Source organism: Nipponia nippon, unplaced genomic scaffold (genome assembly GCF_047370975.1).
Source record: "Nipponia nippon isolate SJK-2023a ecotype South Korea unplaced genomic scaffold, ASM4737097v1 scaffold_3, whole genome shotgun sequence".
NCBI lineage: Eukaryota > Metazoa > Chordata > Aves > Pelecaniformes > Threskiornithidae > Nipponia > Nipponia nippon.
The window spans coordinates 4,342,829-4,369,375 of NW_028262347.1; the positions used below are offsets into that span (position 1 = coordinate 4,342,829).

Sequence of the window (26,547 nt, forward strand, 5' to 3'; positions counted from 1 at the left end):
CACCAAGACCAGCATGATGGGATCCCATCTCTTTCCACAAAGTAGAGCCTGTAAAGGAGAGTAGCAGCAAGGACCTGCTAAACCTTTCCCCCTCCTGTTTCCAGATATGGACCACTTCCCAAAGGAGCCAGGCAGAATCTGGCCCAACATGAATGATGGGGCTTTTGGCTAGCCCTTTTCACCTGTGACTCTCAAAGCATTTGGCAAGACGCTCTCTTCACTTTCCTGTAATTGCAATAATCTAAGCAATGTGCATAATGATTCAGAGTTTTTATAATTACATACCTTTGTCCAAAGGACACGGTACAAAAGCGTCTATCTGCAACACAAATTAATTTCCCCTCGTTAAGGTTGCAGTCGGGAGTTAATTGCACGGAAAGAAAATGCAGAAGACTTCAGATGCTATCCCAAGAAATTGTTGCTGTCATTCATCCAGCTGGTCAGGATGTGACGATCCGTATCAGTTACTCAGCAACTGATCTGGCATTGCTCTCCTTTGATTTAAGGTCCTGTAGACTCACTTGAACTTGCACACAGAGATAAGTTCTCCTAAGGACAGACAGTCTCCTCCTGGAAATGTCGTATTTCTTGTGAATCCTGGAATTCCTCTGAGTTGGAGGGAGGAGTTTTTTCCACTGGAGAGCTGACTGCTTGTGAATCAGCCTTCTGAAGAAAAATTAAATTTGCTAATAATTTAAGGTTTAGCTAATGCACAGGATGATCTTGTGGCAGCGCTGTGATGCAAGCTTGACGTTTTCAGGTTACAAACCTCACGCAAATAAAAGGAGAAAGAAGAATGGCTTCGGAAAAGTTCCATTGGGCTATAAGTCAGAGGCTGTTCCACAACATTTTATCTCTGAAATGTCATGCTGTACTGGCCTCAAAGCAAGAAGAACAGACGGTTCATCTAATACAATTATTTTAGGATCCTTTCATCATAAACAGTGTGCATGCCAAAATGAAAACGTATCATGGGAAAGCATTTCTCATTGAAGCCTGAATCTCCTCCCTAATGTTTATTCTATGTCATGGAGAACACCAAGGGCCAAATACGCTCTGGGTTAAAAACACTGGCATCAGTTCTTGCAACACAAATCTGGCAGGGGTTCAGGATGTGACAGCCGAAGGAGGCTGCGCTCTCCCTTGTACCAACAACCCAGTCAATGCCTAGTGCCGGTGAGTGAGGAAAGGGAATGATGGAGAGAAATAGGAAGCACGCCATGGAGGCTCGCTCCCTTCTGCAGCCGCTGGCTGGCACCCTGGCTCCCCGCTGGGGCCATGAAGCCGTGTCCCAAGTGCCTGCAAGGTGCGGAGCAGGTGGGGAGCAGCAATATCCTACTCTTTTATTGATATAAATACCTGCATGCTGGTGATTTCTACCTCCTTGCAACGGCTCTTTGAATGCCATCCTGGATGGCAAATCAATCTCTTCTCCATCTTCAAGAACGTCACAAAGTCTTTTCCTGCAAAAAAAGCTTTCAGTGCTGATAATTGAGTTGGGATGTCTGTAAAATTCTCTCTTATTCTCAGCACATTCCCAGTTACTGGATTATTTGGGCTGTTTCCTTGCTCCCACATTCTGGGCCATTGTCTTCCATCTTGCAGACATGAGCTGTACTTTTAACAACAGTGACGCTGCACTTTTTGTTGTATTTAAATTCATTTTATTTCCTTGCCGCCCTCCTACCATGGGTCTGGTACAACTGACTTTCACGTCATCTGCAAGTTTATTGGTGATGATTTTTATCATTTCCTCTGGGTCAATCCTAAAGACACTGAACAATCCAGGGTCCAAAATAAATAAATGAAAGACTTCAATATCTCCAGTATAATTGAATTTCAAATTACATTATAAGATCTCTTGCTGAAATAGTTTTTAATCCATTTAGTATACCAGATTAGGTTTTGTACCATTTTTCTTTAATTGGGACTGTGTTCAGGAACTGTTCAATAACTTGCAGAAATCTAAATAATTTATAACAGCCTTATCTTTATTAACCAAACTTACATTCTCATTAAAAAAACATCCATTTGTTTGACATGACAGGCTTTCCATAAAACTGCTCAGGCATATCAATCAGGTTAGCATCCTTTAATTCATTACTAATCATAGCCTATATCAGATTTTCTTTCATATTGTTTGGGATCAGTGTTAAACCAATGAATTCGTAATTACCTGGGATTTTCCTATTATATGAAATATAGTCTTCTGGATTCTGCACAGAGTATTCTTACAGATTTATGCACGCAGAACCAACGCGCTCGGGCAGACTAGCAATTTTGTTGGCAATCAGCTGGAACGAGCAGGACAGCGATACAACCACCCCAGACCCATCCCAGCACAGGATCCCAGCATCACACAACAATTTGGGGAGGGAAAGACCTCCAGGGATCTCCAGACTCCCCTCTCACAGCAGAGCTAACTTCACCCTTCAGTCAGATTTCTCAGAGCCTTGCCCAGTTGAGTTTTGCAAGGAGGGAGATCCCAAAAGCTCTCTGGACTCCTGTTCCAATCGTTGACCACCCTCACTGTAATTTTTTCCCCCACTAATATCTAGTTGTAATGCCCTTGGCTGCAACTTGGGTTGATTGCCTCTTGTTCTATCACTGTGCTCCTTCAAGAAAAATCTGGTGCTGCCTTTTCAATAATCTCCTACAGTTAACTAAAGATAGCAGTAAGCCTTATCATCTCAAGCCTGAATAACCTCTACTCTTCTGGGTCCCACCAAGTGCTCTCCGTGGGCTCAGCGCTGTAGGTACATGCTGGCTCTGATGTGGCAAAATGCTCAGCTTCACCAGTAGCCCCAATGACGAGGAACAAACTGCTCAAATACTGAGAAGTACTTATTTACTGTTCTCTGTCAAAATGGAGGTTGACAGCTATATTCGTCTGGCTTAAATGCTACCTAAGTCCTTGTGCCTGCTCAGTGGAGAGTGCTAGTGAGTCTGGAGAGCCTACGGGAAGTCTTGAGCAAGAGTCACCTACGTCTAGTTAACGAGAAAGAAGAGGTAGGTGGATGTAGGTGGAACTGCAGGTCTGCTGCGTATGTGACCTTGCAGGTTCATGTCCTTCCTTGTTTACAGATGTAATCATTTTATGAAGAACAGTGACCCGAAGAGCTGGGAACTTAATTTAATACGTTTCATATGGGCTTGAGTTTGTTGTCTGATTTACTAAAAGATATCAACACAATTTTTGGTGGAAAAAAATGCCATCTGTGTGCTGGACGCTATAAATCTCAAAGGATGAAGAGATGTTTCAATGCACAGAACACTCAGACCTCTTAATTGCCTTTCCTAAATGCCTGCTCGGTCTCCCACCGAGCTGGAGAGGGGTGCCTCAGCATGCAGGTGACCTCTGTAATGCTTACAGGAACCATCGTATTAATTTACCACCCTAAAAAGAGTTTTAAATAAAGCCTCCCAGCTACTCTTTAAGTCTAGGCACTGGGGACAAGAGGGAAGGACATGAGGGGATGGGAAATGTCCTCTTCCATCCTTCTGGCTGGGAGTAAAAGTCAGGGCAAGGACTGGCATATTGCAGAGGTGAGGATGAGTTTAAGAGACAAATTGATTACTAATTAGATCTGCAATAATAGAGCAAAATAAATGATGGTTTCCTATCTGGCAAATGAGCCAAGGGTGCTCTGCAAAGAGGCCCTGCACAGTAACTGCCTTGCAAGCTTAGCAGAAGGGCTTTAAATGATGTTTGGAGGAGGCTGGCAACGCAAGTTCCAATGATGGAGCAAAGTTCCTACGGGAGGAGGAAATTGTTGTAGCTCTCTGAGATTAAACTCTGACTAACGGGGAGGAGATTGCTGAGAATAGGAAGGTGGAGGTTAATTAAGTTGAAAGAGATAAAATGATGGAGCATCTTCCTCTGAAGAAAGGAAGGAGTGAGGAAAGCAGAGAAAGGAGAATGGACATTAAGCTGTAGAAAGACTGGAAACAAGACTAGGAAAATTATGTCTGTAAAGGAATAGGATGGCTACAGAGGACTAAAATGAGAAAGACCAGGGACAAAATGAGTTTCAATTAGGAAGGGATCTAGAGGGTGATAAAATAATGCTCTGTAAAGGTATCAGAAACAAGACAAAGGCAACGGAAATCGTACATAACTGAATTAACAGAAAATGAGAGAACAGAAATAACAACAGAGAAAAGACTGGACCATTCATTATTTCTTTATTTCATTCATTATTTTACCCATGGAGGAAAAAAAAAAAAAAAAGAAAAGATGAACTGATATTTATCAGAGCTACGTTTACCAAGGGGCTAAGACAATCCAAAATAGCAAAAGAAACAGTTCAAGTAATTCAAAGTTAGACAAATTCAAGTCAGCAGGACTGGATGAAGTTCCCCCCAGAGCGCTCCAGGCACTAGCCAGCGCAATCTCTGACTCATTAGTAATTATCTGGGAGAGCTCATGGAGAACAGGGGAGATCCCAGAGGAGGGGAGAAGGGCAAACACAGCGCCTGTCTTTACAGAGGGGGAAGAAGGACTTGGGGAATTATACAGCAGTCAGTTTAGCGTGTAATGCAGAAAAATAATACAATAAACTGTTAAAGGATCAGTTATTAAGCACTTGCCTGATAATAGAAATATACAATCAACCAGATTGGATTTGTCATAAATGAGTGATGTTAAAACCATCTAATTTCCATCTTTGAACCCAACAACTGCGTTGCAGACTAAGGGAGAGGGAGTATGTGCCACATATTTTGAAATAAGCGGGGTTGTTAACACTGTTTCACATGACATTTCCTTAAGCTGACCAGGAACTATGATCTCTGTGAAATCATCTTGAGACAAACTTGACAGAAAAAAACTGTATTCACACAAGAATTATTAATTCCTTTCCTTTGAATTTAGAGGGCTTTCCAAACAGGCTCCCGCAGGGTTCGCTCCTGAACCCGATTCTAATATTTTCATTAGTTATTTGGATGACGAAATAAAGAATATATAATTACTTCAGAGCATGTGTTCCAAAATGTTGCTGGGAAATTGGAGTAACAGTATAAAATCAACCAGATTCGGTTCAGTAAGCTCATAAGCAATAAAATATGTCAATGCAAAGTGGCAAATCACTGGCCAAGCAGCCATTCGAAGGGAAAAGAGCCATGAACGAGGCACCGAAGAGTACACAGCTGTTGCAGAAAAAGGCAAATCTTATTCTGGGGCGAATGAACAAGAGTGTAATAAGTGAAACATCAGAAGCAATTATTCCACTCTAATGAGGGCTCGGTTGGAATACCAGGTGCGGGTTTGGACGCCATGCTAGGAGAAAGCAGAAGAAAGATGAAGACAAATTGTAGAGGCGTTGGAGGAAAGGAACAAAGGTTACAAATGGTTCAAAAAACTTGGAGAATTTTCTTTGCTTTTTTCAGAAAGGAAAAAAAATGCATGAGAAGATGAAAACTATCTTCTAAGACAGAGGAGACTTATAAAAAGGATATTGACAATTGTTCCGGGTACAACAGAACTAAATTGGCTTGGTTTCCTGCAAAGATCATTGTTACTGGATATCTGGGAAAGAAGAAAAACCCACAAATCAAACCTAAAAGCTTTCTAATTCAAAGCAAATTTCTTTGAATTAAAATTAAAATTTCTAAATTAATTCCTAAGTCTTCCTCTCTGGAAGTCGATTAGCCTCTCTCAGGGATGGCTGGATTCTGCTCAGGGCACCGAGAGGGATTCGCAGCCTCTCTCCAGCTCTCCCTTTCCATGACTGTCTTCTCTAGGTGTGCCAATGCTTCCACCTTCCCCGCGCCCGCCCAGAATGCAAAACATTGATGCAAATCTTGTGTTTGCGCTTTAGCGTAGCTTCAAACCCACCATTGGTGTTAATTAATTATCCAACAACAGGAGGAAGCCAGCGATACCAAACGAAGCGTGGAGCTTTCCCTGACGAATAACAAAATCAATCCTTCCTCCTGCGTGTTGCATAGTTTCACCAGTTTTCTTTCCTAAGGTACCAATGTAGCTCCGTATAAGCAGAACGAAGAGCCTCCTTTTCTGCAGATCTCCCACGGACAGCGCGTGGTTGACAGGGGGATGAATGTGGCGCTGCAGGCCTCACTTCCAAGGGCTAGAAAAATTAGTGAGTGTGCTGGAGAGCAAAGCAGTTGTGCAAAAATACACATTGCATGGCGGGGAAACAGAGCGTTTCTCACTTTTCCCTAAGAAGGAACTCCTAATTTTCAAATAAAGGAATAAGACATGGATAAAGTTTGCCAGAACTGTTGTTTAGGAAGGGCAGGTGATGAGGAAAAAGGAGGAGGGAGTTCACAGGCTATCTGGAAGGAATATACTTTCTCTGAACTCTAGGAAGATTATGAAACAATCTGCTGGATGTCTCTGGGTAGAGATAAAGGAAGAGAGCAATCAAACAAAACCAGAAGCAGTCTCATGGTAGAGTCTATTGTACATCAACTAATGAAAAAAGGAGATTGAGGAAGGGTTTTTTTGGAAAATAAAGGGGTCATGCAATGAACAAGTGCTGGTGGACCTGAAGGAAAATGATATACCAAGGTCAAGGACATCGTGAATTTTAAAGTGGGAGGGAAGAGAAAAATAAGGAGAGAAGGAAGGAATTTTAGATTTTGGCTGTCACTCACCATAGCCCTTAGGGTCTTTGGGAATTTTCTGGTGCTCTTGAAGGTGTTACCTTCTCCCTTCTTAGACTAGCACCAAGTTCTGAATGATCAGATGACATGGACAGGCTTCTATGGGCGTCTTTCTTCTTGTAAAACACTTTGTTTATTCCGTACAAATAACACGACCATAGACTGTGCTTCTTAATGGAGGTAGAATCATAGAATGGTTTGTGTTGGAAGGGACCTCCAAAGGCCATCTAGTCCAGCCCCCTGCAATGAGCAGGGACATCTTCACCCAGATCAGGTTGCTCACAGCCCCATCCAACCTGACCTTGAATATTTCCAGGGATGGGGCATCTACAGCCTCCCTGGGCAACCTCTGCCAGTGTTTCACCACCCCATCGTAAAAAATTTCTTTCTTAGATCTAGCCTGAATCTACCCTCCTTTAGTTTAAAACCTTTACCCCTTGTCCTATCACAACAGGGCCTATTAAAAACTCTGTCCCCGTCTTTCTCATAAGCCCCTGCAGCAGCTCTGCAGCACGGTTTTGGGGAGGGAACGATGTCTGTCCTTACTTTCAGAGAGGGAGCAACTGAGTGCTGGTCAGCTCTAAATGTTCTTGACAGGCAGCATGGAGACTCACTAGTACCTATGAATTTGTTGCTGTATTTTACCCTGAATATTTACCAAAAGTGTGATACTACAGGTTTTCAACTTAAAAACACTTTATGGACCTTGTATGATGCTCATAGCATCCCCATTCAGCAAATAAATCATTCCCATTCTCAAAAGGATGAAACAGAGGCAACGACTTCAATAATTTATATTTGGCAAATTTTGATAAGCCTTAGAGGTAAGACCCCCTTCCTTCACTGGAGAAATGAGGTGTAAAATCGATGTTTGTACGGTCTCTGCACCTCTCTGCTTGGTTGCCTGTGGGACGCTGGGGTGGCTCTTCACATGTTGCTGAAAAGGTGCATGAGGAAATGATCAGAGAGGGTAGGATGTGGTTAAAGCCTCGGTTTGCAAACTGGAGCTAATGTGAGGGAAGCATATTATGTCTTACATCCATTAAGGCCTCTAGCAATCACCTCCCACTAAGACAAAGGAGCAGCAGAGAAGGAATTGTGACTTCCTGAGTCCCAGTAGCTCCCGGAGCTGTTCCTGTTAATATTCAATTATGTGCTGCCCTGGACTTAGAGAGCTGAACCACGTCTCACTCCAGCCCCGGGGCTCAGCTGCAACAAACACAGCTGCAGGAGGCCGAGCCACAAAGAGAAACAACCCCCAAAACAGTGTTATCACACCTTCAGCCGCCTGTGCGGAACCAGCACGTAGGAGGAACCTTGCTGTCCACCCCCTTCCTTCCCCATCTCCCCTCTCCAGGCTGCGTGGCTTTGGGGAAGAGGCTACAGGTAGGAGCTGGTTATACTGTGAGCTGTGGGCAGGGTCACCAGACTCCTTTTCTCCCCTTGTTTTTTATCCTGGATGTGCTGATTGAGCATATGATGCTCTGCATGCAATGCCTCTCCATCTCATACCATGCAGCTCCTGCTATGGCTTTTCCTTCATCTCACCCCCCAACCCCGAGTGCTCCCATCCCTGTTGACCCATCTGCCTTCTGAAAAACCCCTTCCACTTCCAGATCGTGGTATTAACTTGACATTTGCAAAAGGTCACCATGTTTGTTCTGCCTGAGAGTTATATTGCTCACTCTTTTGTCTTTTTGCTTCGCAAGCCCTTCAAGGCAGAGGTTATATCCTAGGCTATGACCATATAGTGATAGGGAAAACGAGGTCCCTGATCTCACTTGGTCTCTAGCAGCTGTAACAGAGATAATAACGTGCTCCTTGATAGAGAGGCTGGCTCCAATTTTGTAGATTAATTATCAGAGGTTAATGAATCTTAACTTACATGTTGGCAAAGAGTTCCTTCCAGAAGAGGTCCATACACAGCATCTCACGGCAGAACAACTAATGCCTTAGTTTCAAAGAGTACCAGATCACTTCTATATTTCCAGGAGTCCATTTGGCCAGCGTGGTATTTCTGGAGCATATGCCGTTTGTGACTGCTGCGGGAACAAATATGGGACATAAGGGAGGTGGCACACAATACATATTTTGTGCATCCAGTTTATGCATATGAAGGCACAGCTTTTTTTAGCTTGCAGTTTGTCACGCTGAAACTGTTTGTTGCATCAAACTAATCGCAATTGAGATGAGAGAGCATGTTATGCGTAGCGTTAGGATAACTATCCTGCAGCAGCTGGTCCAAGCGAGGTGCGGCTGGTAGAGAAAGGACATATAGATTAAGCCTTTGCTCTCAGGTGAGAACGGGTCCGATCCCGTCCTCCAGTCCGGACCTGGCCATCATCCCCGCGTTGGCCTCCCAGCACGCGCTGAGGCAGAGGTGCAGGGCTAGAGCTCTCCTGTGCCATAATCTCAGTTAGGCAGTCGGGAGGGCTCCAGCCTAGGTAGGAACTCGCCACGTTTCCTTTCTGTCCATGAGGAGATACCCCAGGCTCGGCTCTTCTCAAGCGTAAGCCAACTCTGAGCCTCAGCTACAGCAAGGCTAAACCAGAAAGGTAGATCGGGAGAGCGGGCTCGTAGGACTCAGCAGGCTCAAGCCTGGAGTTGACATTGCTCTTAGTTTTGTAGGCATCTCAGCGGCAACACGGCTACGGACCACGTTTAGAAGAGCTGCGGATGGGGGATCTTTGCCTACAGCTTTAGTGCCAAGACTAACAGAGCACTCGACTGACAAGCCGTGCTAGCTCTAAGAACAGCCCGACCTGGCTCCTTTGCCGTGGTTTGCTTTTGGAGTGACACAAAAGCTGGATTGTTCCCCAAAACTACGCAGAGGCATTCCCAGGTATTAACTTTCCCCTTGCGTATGATGATATTCCTTAAACTCCCCTACTGTTTTGCTTTGAAAACAACTTGTTCCCCGAACTATCCAGGTTCCTCTGCTTTTCCGTGATATCCCTTGCCTGTCAGTGAAAACTATACTTGGCAGCGCTGTGGCTCAGCGTAGCTACATATAGATTAATTGGCTGGTACGTATGGGTTTGGGAGGCTGGAAGGTGGCTGCCAGCCCTGGTGCGTTATGGCTAAGTTCTGCTTCAATTTCTGATCCAGGTCTCTCCTTCCTGCCCATGTGCAACTTGCAGGAATATAACTGTCTGTGAAATATCTGCTTTCTCCCAAATCAATCTGAAATTCATGAATTGGTTCAGAAGCTTTCGGGGGAGAGGGATGGACACATATGTGAACAGAAAAGCAGCACAGCAGAACCTTTATTTCCTTAGGGAGGCAGCCTAAAGAAATATAAGCATTTATTCTCATCTGTTGCTGGGCTTACGACCCACACAAATAACAGGGAAAAGCGAGCAAGCAGCCGACTGCAGAATGGGAACAGGGAAAATGACTCAGCAAGCTTGGCACCAATCTGGAGAAAATGCAGGTACATTATAACCTTGCTCGAGCATCAATCTCGTCCGTGGCATGACGTAGAAACAGCAGCTAGTGTAGGTATTTGCATCCGATGGAAACATTCCTTCTGATAAATGATTTAGCTCTGCTCTTGCAAGTAGTTATATACAGGAGCTGAGCAGGTGAGAGGCTCCCTTTGTATTTGCTGGCAAGGGAGAGAAAAAGTTCAATGAAAACCTCTCGTTGCTTTTTAAATATCTTTTTTTTCTATTATCAGTTGACAAATAGCTGCTGAATTATAGTTTCATGCTTTGTTCGTGTCATTTTTCCTAAGATCAGTATTTCCTGCTACATCACCTTAGAAACTCAATCAACAAACACTCTGCTCTACACATAAACAAAGCTTTATTTTACCCTATTTTTGACAGCAGCCAGTGTTTTAGAAACGAGAACATTTCAGGTTCTCTGGGCTATTTGCCTCCATTTGACAATTTGGTTTTGGTTTTGAGGGCCTGTCAGCGTTGCTTATACCTAGATCTGTTTGAGTAGTAATGTTTTCATGTGAGTGGCAAAGAAAATATATTACTGCAAATTGCTTTCTGGAATCAGGCTTTCTTCTCTTCTGTCGAGAGTCTAAATGAAACTGCACTTTCTAACACATGGGAACTAAAAAGTGAAACGAATTAGAAGGAGAAGTGAAACGAGAAGATTCGGTTTCATTGGCAAAAATGAACAAAAAAGAAGCAAAGACAACATTGATAAGTAAGCAGGACCATCTCTAAAGCTCCAGATCTAATAAAACCCAAGAGTGTTATCTCTAACGGAGGAATTGAAGAACTCTGCCGAGCCCTTTAACCATTTCCTTGTGGAACAGCATCGAGATCTTGTCCTGACCCCATGACAAGGGACTTTTTTTTATTGTGGAAAAATAGGACTGGAGCCCTATAAAGTTTCCTTACTGGCTTTCACAGGATGAACATTTCCTGGGTAGCTGCTGTGAAAACACAAATTAATCCAGCAGCAAATAGGGGATTTTATTTGGCAGTTTTAAAAACCTGCACAGGAACCCCAGTTATTGAGCCTCCTGTGATCTGCCACAACACAGAATCCATCAGATAGGGATTAATTTTAAGGCAGATATTAAAGCCTATCACATGATGAAGGATTTTCCTATATGTGCACTTCAATGGGATGCTTTAAATCCTGTGTGTGCGCGTATATATGCACGTGTATGTGCACGCCGGTGTTTGTTCAAACCTTTTCCATTCACAGGCAGACATAGCCTTAGGCTTCTTCAGGCCTTTCCAAGGAACATAAATTTGGGAGGGGAGAGAGAGAGAGAAGAGTCATCTTTAAACCTCACGTTTTTGAAAGTAAGTTTTTGAAGGAAACAGGTTCAGGTGGAAGGAGCCAAGGTTGTAAAGATTTTATAACTGACAACATTTTTAAGAGGAGGCAGAAACCCTGCTCTTTCTTAGTGCAAGGCCTCATTGCAAGAATTTAAAGCAAATTTGGAAAAAATCGTCCTTTTTACAGAAATGCATTGTTTTGCTTTTCTGCTCGGCTGTAACCTAAAGCCGCTTGGCTTAACAAAATGAAATAAAGCTGTGTGATGATGCGCTGTCACTGCTGCTGCCACCACTCTGCCTCCTGCAAATCTCCCAAACATCGTGCACCGATCTCCCCGTCAGAGCCCGGTAAGGGAGCGATGCCTTCTCCTTCCAGCCTAAATCCTGCGCCAAACAAACTTACCCTTCGGCTTTGGAAAACACGGCTCGGCTTTGCAGCAAGCGGCTCTGCCTGAGGTGCTGTTTCCGAGGCTGGTGTGGCTAGGTAACTCTCTTCCCATGACACAGCAGAACAGCAGCAGCAGCAGCATAAAACAGATCGGTTCTGGCAGTACTCCTAGAAGACTGCTTTATATCCTAGCTCCAGCCTCTTTCTCCTTTAAGGACGATCTGAAGAAGGGAATATGGAATAAAAAGAGACTTAGTGAGCTAGGGAAATAAGCCCCAGGGAGATGGAAAGTGAGGCACACGGGAGCTAGAATCCATGGCAGTGGGACAATCTGGATAAAATGGCAGAAAGGAACCCAGAGGCAGAAACCCCCCCAAAACTGGATGAGAAAGGACATATAAGCAAAGACGGAGTGGAGGGTGGATAGAGGGAAGACTCTGAGAAGAAGGAAGGAAAGGAAGATGAACTGTTCCTCAGTCAGTTAACTCTTTTCAGCTAAAATCATTACTAATTTCTACAAAACTCTTGCTTACTTATTGAAAAATAGTAACAGAGGTATCTGAAACACTGAAAATGCAGCTCATTGCACGGGCACTCGGAAATGAGCGGGGTAGAGCACAGGTACCTCAACTCCAAAAGCATTAATGGGAGAACGAAGGGAGATTTTCTGCCGTCGTTGCCAGGATTGGGCCTGCACCCTCTGACCGGGCGGCTGCGATCCCCTGCCACGGCTGATGGGACGCTAACGGGCACCAGTGTCAACCCCGCAGAGGGGAAAAAGGTCGTTTATATGACTCCCTTCAAGAAAACTCGGTGGGGCACTGAAGAAATTAAATTCCAAACTTAACATGTATTGCATCATGCTTTAATCTGCTGAGGGGCTGCGATTTCCAGTGGAAGCCGTAAGGAAGGAACGAATGCGGCACGCTTTTCCTCCTTCAGGTTTTAACAGCAAATCCGTCCCCCCCTCTACAAGCTAGCCCCTCGGACCTTGCACTTGACCACCAATACCGACGTGATGCCACGGGTTCAGGTGCAGAATTTGGGGAGCTCCCCGGGGGAACCGTGGGCCACCTTCCACAGAGAAAACCCCGAGAGCCCCCTGCGCATCGCCGGCCTGACGGTGGGAGTCTGGAGCAGATGGGCTTTGGCTCCTTCATCCCAAATCCTGGGGGCAGGAGGAGAGCTGGGAAAAAAAAAAAAAATAAAATAAAACAAACCCACTTCAGCACCGCAGGCAGAACAGCAGCCTGAGGAACGCTGCGCTGCCCGCCCGGCCTGCCCGCACCCCCGGCCGGCCGCAGGCAGGCGGCTGGAGAGCGGCGGCGGGGTGCGGGGGGGACCGGGGTCTTCCCAGCCGAGGGAAAACGTCTTCATCTTCCCTTTGCTCCTCTGTCGGGGGTGGCTGTTTGTACAGGCGGCTTGCATGATTGCAGTGGCAAGTGTTACGTCCCTAGAAACGGCTCCATCCAGCATCTCTGTATTGGAAAACCGACGGCATGACGGGTCAGACCGCTACATCGTTTCCCTACCAACTGGCAGAGTTAAAATCCACGTTGGCGACCACCGCATCAACCCCGCGCAGCCACACCGACGGCATCAGCCTCCTCAGTCTGACACAAACAAGTTTTTTTTTCTCTTTTTCTGTGTTGTTTTTTTTTTTTTTCCCGTATTTTTTTTTTTTTTTCTTTCCTGCCGCTTCCAGCACCGGAGACCCACCGTGACGGCAGAGGAGCGCCGGATCCCGCACCCTCCAAGCAGCGGGGTCCATCCCCGCTCTGCAAGGTGCCTGGCCGGGAGCGGTTATTTCCCTTGCAGGCGGTGCAAAGAGGGGAAGGGAAAAATGTTAAAAAAAAAAACAAAACCAAAAAACCAAAAAAAAACCCCACACTAATTAATGATAATAATAATAGAACAAGCAAGCGCAGCAACTTGCTTTGACTGGCAAAGCTGCGGGCGGTAGGTGCGAAGAGGGCAGCCCCCCGGGGGAGGGCAGCGGGGGCTGCGGCGGGGGGTCCCTCCGGGGGTACCGGCGGCTCCGTCCGGGGGTACCGGCGGGTCCGGTAGCGACGAGGACGGTATCGTCGTCACGTGAAAGTCCCCTTTAAGTTTCCATAGAGAGGCCTCCGGGTGTCACATGATGGACATGATATAATGAAACAACATTGTGGGGAGGGAAGCATTAGGGGAGCCCGGGGCGGCTGGGAGGCGGCGGGGCAGCGCTGCCCCCCGCCCCGGCCCGCCCTGCCCTGCCCCGGCCCCGGCCCCGGCCCGCCCGCGCCGCGCCTCCCCTGCACCTGTCTCAGCGCCCCGGCTGGATGTGGGAACCCCGCTGCTGGGGCCGGCGGTGCGGCAGCCTCCCCCGGGGAAGGGAGGAGAGGCGGCGGATCGCTCTCGGAGGTAAGTTACCGGCGGGACCGGGGCGGGGGGCTGCCCGCCCGCGGGGGTGGGGGGCGCCGGCGGGGCGGGTGTTGCGCGGCGGGAGCGCCATGTTTGCGCGGCGGCGGTGCGAGGGGAGCGGGGGGGTGCGCGGTGTGCCGGGGGTGCCGTGTGTCCCCGCGGAGCGGCGGGCGTGTGCGCGCCCTCCCGCCCTCCATGTCCGCATTCCAGCTCATGTTGCGCAGATAAAATTCAAACTTGAGGTAAACACAAGCGGCGGCGGGGGGGGGCGGGGGGGGGGGGGCGGCTGGGTGGGGGTGAGGGAGCGGGGGGAAGGCGGGAGGGAGGCTGGCTCCATCCCGGCTCCCGCCGCCCACTGCCTTCCCCGCCGCTCCCCTCCCACCCGCCGAGCCCCCACGCACCTGGCCGCCAGCGCGGAGCCCCCGGCCGGCCGCTTCGCGGGGGCTGCCGGCGCCGCTCGGCTTCCCCCTGGGGCGGGAGAGGCGGCCGTGCCCCCGCCCCACACCGCGCACCCCCTCGTAGGAGACGGCAAGTGCGTGAGTGGGGGGGACGCGGTGCGCGGCAGGTGCGCGGGCCGCTGTCGCGACACGGGGGGTGTGTGTGGGGGGTGCCTATCGCGACGTGGGGGAAGGAGGCAAGTGACAGCCGGGGGACGGGGGGGACGGGACTGCGCCGTGTTGTTTTCCTCATTGCGTGGGTATCCCGAATCGGGCGAAAATAACAACGATCCCCCCCAAAATGCCGGGGGGGGGGGCGGTCCGCATTTCCAAGTGCGTATGGAGAAAACAAGATGCGGCCGCGGGGGGGGGGGGGGGGGGGGGGGGGCCGGGCCGCGCCGCCGCTCGCCAGCCCGGGTCCGTGACACAGGCGGTGCCGCCGGCAGCGGGTATATTTAGCGCTTCTCCCCCCCCCCCCCCGCCCGCTTCCAGCCCTCCGCATGCTCCGCGCCCGGTGCGAGCGAACGAGCGATGGAAGCGGGCCGAGGGCGACGCGGCCCCTGCCGCCCCACAGGTGGGTGCGGGCGGGGGGGGGGGGTGTCCCCGGGGCGAAGCGTTCGCCTTGAGGGGAGCGTCGGAGCGGGGCGCCCCGGGGAAGGGCGGCGGGAGGCTCCTGAGGGGGAGCGGGCGATGGGGGAGCGGGGGTGGGGGGGAGAGGGGACGGCTACCGCGGGCAGAGGCGCTTCCTGCGTGGCGCAACTCGGGGCTGTTGCGGGAGGGCGGGCGGCCCGCGGGGCTCCGGGTGGGGTGCGCGGCCGTCGCCGCCGCGGGGCGGGCGGCGTGAGGCGGGTGTGAGGGCGCGGCGCCGGCTGCCGGAGCGGGGTGGGGGGGCGCGAGGGGGGTCTCCGGGCGAAGGGGGCCTCGCTGAGGGCGGGAAGCGCGCGGGCGCGACCCCTCGACGCGCGGCAGCGGCCCCCGCCGGGCGCCTCCTCAGCGCTGCGGCGCGGCGGGACCGGCGGCCACGCCCCCCCCGCCCCGCGGACCAATCGCTGCGGCGCCCGCCCCCCTTTCCCTCACCCCCCCCCCGCCACCACCCCCCCGCCCTTGGCAGGGCGCGAGCGCGGCCCGCTCCCGCCCACCCGCCTGTTTGTTGTGGTCGGGGCCACGTGCCGCCGGCTCGGGCGGTCACGGGGCCCGGCCTCGCGCCGCCCCCAGCCGTCGCCCGCCGCCGCCGCCGGACCCGTCCCGGAGCTCCTCTGAGGGGAACCGGGGCTCTGACGGGAACCGGGGCCGGCCGCCAGGCGGGGGGGTCCCGCAGCCCTCCTGGCCGAGGGCAGGCGGCTGGGACCCTCGTGCTGGCCGCGGGGCCTTGCCCACCGTGCTGCTGAAGGGAGTGGCTGTGCGGCCCTGGCCCCATTAAACCACTTGAAGGGCCTGTCCGTGGCCGAGCCCTGACAGCCTGTCTGTGGCCAGCTCTGTCCTCCGGAGAGGGAGGTTTTCCTCTTCAGAAGAGAGCTCAGTGATATTTTTTTTATCCCCCCCCCCCGCCCCCGGCTATCCTGCATAAGCCACAGCAGTAGCTACGTATGCGCCTAGCCCGGCGTTGTTAAGGCATGCCGCTTTATGTAGGTAACACAGGGGAACACCGTGAGGATTCTTGTTTAGCTGTCGGTCTCCTGAGCCTGAAGCCTTGAGCCTATTTATAGGCAGGTTGGGCAGTCTGTAGCGTGAAGGACTTGTGCCGCGTCTGAATCTGTGGTAAAGCGAGGTATCTTAATGACGGTGTTTTGTTTTCGACGATTCTTTGTTTCTGGAAATGGGAGCAGGAACAACTCCATAGGAATGGTTGTTAATAGGTTCTATGGAGAAGTCAGTTTGGAGTTGAGGAATGTAATGCCATTTTAATGTAACTTCTCGGATAGCAGAGCAAACAGTAAAGGGATACTCGGTTCTAGATCAGTGGCTTTCAGCTTGCAGGCAGTGGACCCCGGCAGTGTGCAGACAACTTAGCCGGGGTGAGTAGGAAGCAACAGAGGAAAGGACATCTGTTCTCTGCAGGTTTACGTTCATTACACAGGTTTCTGCACCACGAAAGATTCTGGGGTTGACCGCTATTCCATATCGCGAAGATATTTTGGTTTAGCGTAAGTGGGGGGGGGGGATGCGTTTTGTTGCGTATGTTCTTATTGCACGGTTTAAAAATTCAAAATTCAGTATATTTTTAAGAATTACATAACCGTTAATGACATCGTGACTCTCAAATAGCCTTAAAGAGTTAAATAACAGCAGGTGAACGAGAATAGGTCAGGGAGAGGAGAGATGGTTTTATAACTAACGGCGAGGACGGAGCACAGATATTTAAAACTGCTTTGGAGTTGCACTAGAAAGGAGTCTTCTGTTAGCAGTAGTAGGATTCTAATGCCCTATAAATACAGAACATGAGAAGGAGGATGGAAAGATCAGGTTCGCAGTTTTATGCTGGTCTAGCCCAGTAAATGGATCCGGAACATTTTTCGATGTTTTACGTGCTTTCGCTTCTCTTCCATCGTAACTTTATCAGTACAGTTTTTTGCATCTGAAATGATGAGCGTTTCCAGATACGGACTGGGGTTGATGAAGAGGGAACGTGGCCTTAAAATAACAAGAAGGGTAATGCCTCTGAAACGAGTGAGGGCCAGCGGAACAGGGAAAGGGGTGGGGTGGTAACCGGCTGTACTTGGCATATGCTGTGGAGAGCTGATGTTTTGTGTTGGTTACAGGGGTCATTTGAAACGGTGTTACGTACAGAAATATGTTTATTCAACCCGGGTAGCGTTTACTTGCTTTGTGTGGGCATATCTGCATATTTTTGTATTTTTTTTGGGGGGGGGGGGGGGGAGGAGTGGGAATCTACCTTAAAATAGGGAATTAATAGGGAGCAGTTGGTTTGTTAGAGATTTGAGAATACTGGAAGGTGCGCAGTAGCAGAGCGTGCCAGCGTCTCTGATTTTTGAGTGTACGTGGAATTGCTGGTGGAATTGATGCACCAGGAAATTGCTTTCTCTGTTTTTGTTGGTGAGATGCAGTTAACGTAAAATGAGCCCTTTGGATCCCATATCCATATCCATTTCTCTTTAATATAACTAAGATAATTTATCTTCTCAGACGGCTAGAGGAAAAAAAAAATTCATTTTGTAACTTAGTTCACCTTCTCTTCAATTGCTGTCAGTTCATGACAAGGCACAATGTGTGCTGTACACTGTGTTCTACAGAGCTGCTTTGGTGACGAATACAATGTATATGAAAAAAGGGCTATGAAAAATAGGTATTGTGCCAGTTCTCTCCACTTTTCATGTAAACAAATACCGATTTATCTTTTAAAGAGGTACTCAAAGTTTCATTTTAGGATCTAATGTCTTGCCGAATTTCAGTGGCAAAAAGGTTACTATTTTACTGTTCGTAAGTACTTAAAAAGCATCCGAAAAGGAAATATCTAAACTAGTGTTCGTATTGGGTTTGCAATAGGAAGTAGTGAACCTTTTTTTTTTTTTTTCTGTTTTAATAAAAAGGGAAATTGTGAACGTATTTTAAAAACATGTTTGTTTATGCTTTTGGTAGCCTATTACACGGTTAAAATTAAGAGGATGTCTTTAATCCAGGCTAGATTCCCCCCCCCCTCCGGTTGCTGTAATCACGTGTTTACTATATTTCTTTTATATTTAAAAATGAAAACATGGAGTCATGTTTTTTGTCCTCTCATGTATGGTATGACTAGCTGTAGTCAATCATGCCATATTTGCACGGTGTTTTTCCATAAACATCTTGCTCCTAGAATTACTGGTAGTACCAGAATATGAGCTTGAAAATACCGTAACATAAAGGGTAAGAGTACTTGCAAACATGAACGCTGAAGTATAAAGTAAAAAAAAAAAGAAAATCTTTCCCCTCAGCAGTTCTTTCAAGTCATTTTGATGATAATTTTGGATCCCGACTCGTGGTTTTCTAAATGACTGGAGATGGAATTAATGGGGCTGCAACTGTTTGTCACGAATTTAAGCCTAAACAGTATTTTTCTTTTGGCTTTGGATTTCGTGAAAATACAGTGTAAAATCCACCATCCTTTTCCAGTCCTTCAGGATGCTGCACCTCAGCCAGCAGATTTGTAGCGTTGCTGTTGTCTAACAGCAAGGCTGGAAACTGGAGTTGTTTGTTCCGAGTTTCACCCTTACCAAGGTTGGAGGTTTCATCCTTCCGTAGGTTCCTAACGTGGGCACTTCACGCTTGCAGAGGGTCCCAATTCGTGAATTTTCATGAACTGTCTTGAGCTCTAGAAGGAATGCCCCCAGTATCGTGCTTCTTCACAGGCATAAGTTTGGAGATCTCCAAAAGACCGACATCTACCTAGCAAAAATATTAATTGTGGTAGTAAAGCAGTCAAGCTGAAAATGTTTTATAAGTTTCTTACATAAAAGCGATATATTTGGCAGGACAATAAAAAGTGCTAATTGTAATAATATGCTTGTTTTAAATAGTTTTAATCAATATAGACATTGAAGTTTTGCTGTTGACAATGGTTTATTTTATGAATGCTGTAGTCTAAACATGTGGAAAGTTTTGAGGGTGAGAGGAGATGGTACTATTCTCAAATTGGGTTTCACAGTAAGCTGAATTTCAGTGTACTGTTACCTGAGAACTGTTTTTTTCATAATTATTATGATGTTATGAAGCATTAATGAGGCACTGCTGATGGTGAGGTTTTTTTTTTTTTATTCTTGCTAGGCTAGAAGTTTGTTACTGGAGTATAAACAAAAGAAATCTGAAACAAATGGTTTAAAAGGCAGTTACAACACCATTTGTTAGCCGTGATTTTACAAACACTCCTCTGAATATGTCTTAAGGAGTAGGTCCTGTTGAAGAAAGTAAATTGTGCAATTACGTAGAAAGTAGGCAGAGTTGGTAAATAAAAAGATACTAAAGCAATCATCGTATGTTTTCTGTCCTGCATTTAAAATTCTTACTGTCTCGCAACCAAACCCGTGATGTGCTTACATGTAAAGAACGCTGCACGGTAGTCAGATTTCAACAGAAAACTTGTGAAGTCAGCGTGCTAGCAATGTTGAAATTCCCCCCCCCCCCCCCCCACCCCATGTCATCTCACAAATTGTCAGAAGCAGTAGTTAGTTGCCAGGGTGGGAAGATGGGGTGAACAGATTGGGGAGAGGGAAACCTGGTAAGCATCATGCTCTACTAATCTACAAAATTTAGGTATTTCTGACCTCCCTCTTTGCATACAGAAATATGCTGATTTGCCTGTATGCTACACCGAAACGTAGCAGTCTCAGTGCAGTTACTGTAGTGCTGAGCTTGAAGTAATCCTTATTTTTTTTGTAGTGCTTAGTAGCTTGTGTTGAACATTGTCCGCAGAACTACTCCCAGTACAGGCGGAGGGGGTTTGGATCTCTCTGGAAAACATACCCTGAATCTGGGCTCACTCTTTCATCGGTGGTGTTACAGGGTATAATTTTGATAGCATATATCTTTTCAGAAAAGAAAGATGGCTTTTGTATTTATTTAGTAACATTGTGTATGGAATACCCAGAAAATGTGCTCATTTGAGTAATACCTATGTTACGTTCAGGTTACTGAATTTTAGCGTAACTGTGGTAGCTACTCTAGGAGCTTCTGCAAAAACAGAGCTGTAAAATGAAGGCAGATGCTGGCTTCACAAATTACAGGGTGCAGAGGAAATAAGATAGAATCGAACTGATGTTCAAATTTTAGCCTATTCTGAAAGAAAACAAGCATTGTCTCGGTTTTATCTTGGTTACTATTTAAATCGGCGAAGTCAGGTGTTTCCCAGTGGCCAGGTACTGGTTGGTTGGTGGTAGTTCATCCAGAAGACCTATGTTTGAAGCTGCACTTATCATTGTGCTTGATTATCGAAACTTGGGAGATTTCTTGCTACCCAGCTAGTGTCAGCAGCCGTGAAGTCTCCTGGGAGGGAGAAGATGCATCTAGACACGGTGTTTACTTTTAGCAGGAGGAGAAATGGGAGATTTCTGGCTATTGCCTGGATGTGTTTTGTAATCTGAAAGCACTCTTAACGCTTTTAACAAGGTGTAGTTGCTGTATCATCGCGAGTTCTGCAGTTCTGGTTTTGTGTGTTGTTGTCGCCCCCCCCCCCCCCTTTTTTTTTTTAGGGTAGCTTCAAATGTTAATCTGTTAACCTCTGCTGCATATTGCTGGATCGTCTGTAGTTCTTGGGAGATCTTTATTTTCTAATTTCTGTGACTTTATGGCAGTGCCCCAGCGTCCTGGAGCAATCAGCATCATGTTTATCCTATTGATAGACAACAGGAGTCCAAATCGGTGAGAAGCAATAGATATTTTTTCTTGCGAAGATGTATGTATGGAAAAGACATCTGTAAGAAAAGCCTAAATGGAGCAGCACTGTTAAAATCCTGCAGTATTAAATACTGCTTGTGTTCTAAGGCAGATGTCGGGGCTGTTTCGGTTGCATGAAATGTTAGGCTGGTTTCGGAGAGGCTTTTAAGCGTAGCAGAGGGATGCGCGAGTGTCGTTGCCCTCTGCCGGAGGAAGCCAGCAGCACAGGGCCGTGCGGTGGGCCCGCACCGCCCGCGCTGCCAGGAGTGGCTCTGGGGGCTCTCGGATGCGGCTCCCTTCCTCACTTGTCACTCCAGCTTCCTCGTCAGCTCCGGTTCAAAGACACCGTCTGTCTTGTAGACCTGTAGCACTGGCCCCTATTCAAACCCGATCGTCTGATTCCTCCCCTTTCCTTCTTAGCTGTGTCCGTGGGCATCTGTTCAGTGAAGCCTGTAGTTTGTATAAACAGAAAGCCGAACGGTGGATCCAGCATTACGGGACCGGCTACTTCTCCAAAGATTGTCCTCGACCCACAACTAATTCTGGTAGCTTCGACGGAGAATTTCACACCCTTCCCGTAAAAAAGGAAATAAAGCGGCTTTAATCTTTGGACTGTTAGCCCTGTCAGTTTTTGGTAAACCAAAGATACCCGTAAAACAATATTGACCTAGAAATCAGTATTTTGAATATAAAAGACGCTGAAATTTGAATCGTGTTTGCACAATGTGGAAGAGGAATGAGGTCGGACCAACTTAATACATGTGGTTTCACCCGAATGTACCTGCTGTTTTGATAAGCCTGTAGCATAGCACAACTATTTGGGTGTTTTGGGGTTGGTTTTGTTGTGGTTGTTTCGGTTGTTTTGTTGTTGTTTTGGGGGGGTGTTTGTTTTGGGGTGCTTTTTGTTGCCTAGGAAAATGCGGCGTTCTTAGTTTTCAAGAAACGGCAGTTTTCATATATTACAGGTGCTGAGGTTAAGGGGAGTTAGCAAGGGCAGGGTGCAGCCGTACTACTGCAGTGGGAGTTCAGTGGGAACCTTGGTTCTCCCCGTCCTTCTTGTTAATGGAATTGTTGACACTCATGAGGAAATCCTTGCTTGAATATTGGAGAGGAAAAAAGTCAGAGATGGTGACTGGGGAGAAGTAACCGTGAATTGTGAATTGAAATGTTATTTACTGAGTAAAGCTGAATTACTCAAAAGCAGTATTACTTTGGTAATGAATGAGTGACAGCCATGAGCAGCAATAACTTTTACCGGAGACCAAAATCGTGTACTATAGCAGGGAAAAAATGCTGGTAAAGATGCTTGATAGGTTAACCCAGGCCCCTAGCATGGTGATGGGAGAGAAGCCTCTTTTAGAGCACTCTGTCAATTACAGAAGCGTGGAAAATAGATTCTCGCAGGGCAGCCTGGATGGCAGGATCTGCTCCTCCACTACTGCAAGCACTTGCACAGTATGGTTCCTGCAATAGTTTTTAGGCTCCAAATTGAAACCCTCATTGCTCCTCCCAAAAGGCTGTTCCACTGTTGGATTTCATTGATTTTTAGAAATTTAGTTTTCAATTCCGGTGCAAGTGCAGTTCACAGTCAGCTTACATTTATTCATTGTACAAACAGTGCCCTTTAGTATAAACGCCTCTTTTTTCCCCTGTGTTTTGCACATGCTGCATCTGCAGATAGCCGTTACGTGCATTTATGGCCCTTATTTTGTTCTAAACCAGCAGTTCTTAACTTTCGCATGCCCTTCCCCCTCTTCAGGATGTATTGCATGCCCCTGTAGTTTAAAGACCACTGGTTTAGAAAACAAGCCCTTCTAGTCTTTTCCTGTAAAGCACACTTGGTGTTCCTGTGGGTAAAGTTACTTTGGAGAAGGTTTATGTAAGATTATTCTCCGAGTTGCTGGATCAGGTAAATATTCTAAATACAATACAATACCCTGGTCATAGTCTATGTAGGATATGTCTGGCTGTATTTATCCCTTTCGTCGATGTTTTCCTTTGAAATTACAAAGTACTCCTATTATGATTAACAGGTTTAATTCTGTTCCAGATGCTATGGGATGATAAAGTAATGCGTTTTCTGGCAGTTTCTTACAACATCAGTTACCATGAAAAAGTTGTATTTACCCGAATTATATGAGCTCTGCTTTGAAGAACAGTTTTGTGATGTGCATACAATTCCTAATGGATAACAACTGTAATGTGTTTTTTTTCTTATTCTGCTACTTTAGAAAAATGTTCCTGGCTAGCTTAAAACTGGAAGTCAGCTTTGAGACTTTCAGATGCAGTCTGTTTGGTAGCTACATCAATGTCAATTATTATATAGCTCTAATGTTACCATATAAACTTGCACCTCTTCTGGCCTGAAAAGTTTATCCTGGGTAAACTGTGCTCGGCTTCTTTAATTTTCATGTTTGATCTGTAAATCTTTGCAAAGACCTTAACCCATGTTGTTAACTGTTCATTGTTCTTTTTAGTATTGTGGGCATAAATGCATTAAGTTTTCGGAAGTGGTTGCAGTGATTCTTTCTCACTTCAGGATTTTTCCATTCGTCCCATTTTTGAAATGTTCCTTTATGGTTGTGCCTGCTATCGGTATCCGTACTAGGTCTTGTCTTCAGTCCGCTGCTGCCTTGCAGGAAACAAATACGGGTGAATAAGTCCATCCTCTTCCTGCAGGTGGCATTCATGATTCTCCTGTTTTCTTCTGTTGTTTTTCTGCCTTTCCTGCAGCAAAAGGAGACTTTGCCTATTTGCTGAATACCAAGTTATCTTTGGTGGTTCTGGAAATTTAAAGAAAGAATCTACAAGAGAGTAGAAATTCAAGCAAGGAGGGGCAGCAAGAGGTAGATCCTCTTCATCCACTCTGTCCTTGCTGTGAGTGGTGGGCCTTACGTGGTATCCTGTTCTGTTAGTATTAAAAAGTTTAGCCACGGTCAGAGTGGAAGATCAGCTTTCAATCCTAATGCGTGTTTCCTACTCTTCCCGCCCCTTGCTGCCACCAGCTATTCAAAGCACAAACACGAACGCAAAATCTGTCTTGTGCTCTTAGTAGTGTTTAAGGAAATCCTCCTGCAGATCGCAGCTGTATGGTTCATAACTTAAAGATTTCTTGAGTGAGGAATGGGATAGTCACACCTGTTTTTCCCGTAGACCAGGGCCTGTAAGTGACTTCGCATCCTGCGGTTGTAAGGTGTGTGTTTCCCTGGCGTCTCCGCTGCGTGCACTGGATGGGAGGAGCTTCTCGTGATACTTGCTTTTAAGGCTGACTTTGTAGCAGCATCTCTTGCAGCACTGACTTCAGAATCTAATTTTCCCTGCTAGCATTATCTTAGCTTAAAATGGGTGAAAATCGTAAAGATGTGTTTTTTCAGCTAATTGGTACTCAGCTGACCCCTCTACTTCTACATTCTGTGCCTCTCAAGGGTTCTGTTAAATAACATTTATATTAATAGTACCATCTACTGCTGAATCCCTCCTGTGGTTTATAAGAGCGTATTTAAGTATTACATTGTATTAACCAGCTTCACTGATAGCTCAGGATTCAAGTTGTTTGTATTTGCAATTCTGCTGCTAAGTTCTTAATCTCCTGTGACTGTTGTAAATACCAGAGGTTGGGACTGCAGAGAAGGAGATTTCTAACAGCCTGGGCAGCAGGGGCTGGATTCCCCAGCACTGCAGGGGCAGCGGCTAGCTCAAACTGTCTTGAGGTACATCCATAGTCAACTTGCCTTACTAGGGTGTTTGATATATGTTATATGCAGATCAGCGTCACCAGCAAAGAGGGCACAGCAGAGGAGACAGCGAGTGAGTGGAGTGCTGCCTGTGGGCGGCGGTTCCTGAAGGAGGACTGAAAGCATAGAAGCACAGAAGTAAGATTAGCAATCAGAGACTGTGAAGAAGAGACAGATGACCAACACAGGGAGACCAGAATAGGCGAGGTTCTCTTTTAGCAAAGCTTAATATAAAAAGTTAAACAAAAATGTTTACTCTGTACACAAAAATCAAATTTGAGCAATTCATAGAACTTTTCTATATTTCATCTGGTTATTAGTAGTTCATGTTCCTAGTACATGTTATTACGCACTTTTGCTAACTTCAGAGGCCTATCAGTTGAATTTTACAAGCTGTCTATTACCTACTTCTTGAGTGGGGAAGATAGCAGTGTATCCACATAAGGAGGTGTGCCATCCCGTACTCACCTACGTGACAAGATAGCAGCATCTGAAGCCCTCGCCTTTGCTAGCCCCTCTTCCCACCTGTTGGATTTCTGCTTGGATCTTCCGTAATCCTAACGATTGGCCACGCTTCCTGTTCATTTGCTTACTGCCCTTTCTTAGAAGCGCTGGTGTTTGACCTAATTGTGTACATAGAGAAGGGGTGATGCCTTTTCTTGAAAGAACCATTGAATTGATGAAGGAATTGACTTCAGAGATGTCAAGTGCCTGAAGTTCTGGTGCAGAAGTTAGTTCAGGAAGAAAGCAGAAATCTTTAAATTTAGATTTCATGGTAAGATATGTCATTGTGCCACCACTAGATTAATGTGTTGGCCCAGGATAGTGCTGGCTTTTGAAGAGCTTATCTTCAAATGTTTAAAAATCTGTTCTTGTCTTTTACCATAAACTGATGTGGTCCAGCAGTCAGCTGGCTCGCATACTGGAAATATTTTGTTTTTCTTTTTACATGACTCATTACCGTACATTTGTAACTATGGTTATTTTCTCTTAAAGGATTTGTTCCGCCCTTCAGTTGTCATAATTTGGGGCATTCAGGTTTGACTTATTACCCATGTAGAAATTCCTCCAAGATTGCTAGCTTCTAAATAAATCTTTTAGGCTGTGTGCCCATAAAATTACCAGTTGTCTTATTACTTCTGCATTAGTCTAAATTAGGACTTCAGTGAGGTTATGTTGCCCTACTGCATGTGTGGATCTTAAAACTTATTTTAAGTGTCAAAGTGTTGCTTATAACGTATTTGGGGTTTAGCTGCTAGAGGGGCTCTGACTTGCTCAGTAGCAGTGGTGTGTACTTAGACTGATGGCCTAACAAGGGAATTGCCATAGCAGATGTTACTACTGATAATTCGGATTCCACATAGCTTGAAAAAAATCATGAAGAATCATTGCCTATGCGTGCTTATTCTCACGAGGGTATTGCATTAATAGATAGTGATTGTTTCCCTTTCTCCTTGCATTATTAAGTATCTTCTGTTTTCTCTAAGAGATTTCTTTACAATCAGAAAATCAGAATATCTGTTTCTGTTAAGGAGAAGATGTAACTGATGCTTTCCAAAGGATCACTTCGAAGTTTTTGTCCATTGTTTTGTTGTTGAAGGGGTCATTTTAGATAGCGAACTTCCACTTGAGTCAGTTTTGTTCATTATTTCTTCAGTATTTGATAATTCTTTTTTTCTTACCTTGATTTCCTGATCTAAGATACTTACTGCTGATAGTGTTTGTGATACTACTGCAGAACTACTGGTAACTTCTTGTGAGAACATTAAACTGGAAATGGCTTCCTAGGTTTCTCAGTCTTGTCACTTGGTATAGGAAGCCTGGTGTTGTATAAGTGCTATATAATT

At 46.4% G+C, this 26,547-nt stretch overlaps 1 protein-coding gene and 1 long non-coding RNA gene across 33 annotated transcripts in view; one reads left to right on the top strand and one right to left on the bottom strand.

Annotated features, from left to right (window-relative positions):
* Positions 1 to 1,970: 1,970 nt before the first annotated feature.
* LOC148054485 (uncharacterized) lies at positions 1,971 to 15,615 on the bottom strand. The gene is made up of 4 exons (XR_015706876.1): positions 15,332 to 15,615; positions 11,782 to 13,577; positions 8,513 to 8,669; positions 1,971 to 7,564 (listed from the first exon to the last, which is right to left on the bottom strand). It is a non-coding gene; the product is annotated as an uncharacterized LOC148054485 (long non-coding RNA).
* LOC148054486 (uncharacterized) overlaps positions 14,275 to 26,547 on the top strand; it is a 144,651-nt gene continuing 132,378 nt past the window's right edge. For all 32 annotated transcript variants that reach the window (XR_015706858.1, XR_015706859.1, XR_015706857.1 and 29 more), the window contains exon 1: positions 14,275 to 14,408. The gene's annotated coding sequence lies outside the window, so the exon portion shown is untranslated. The remainder of the gene's footprint in view (positions 14,409 to 26,547) is intronic.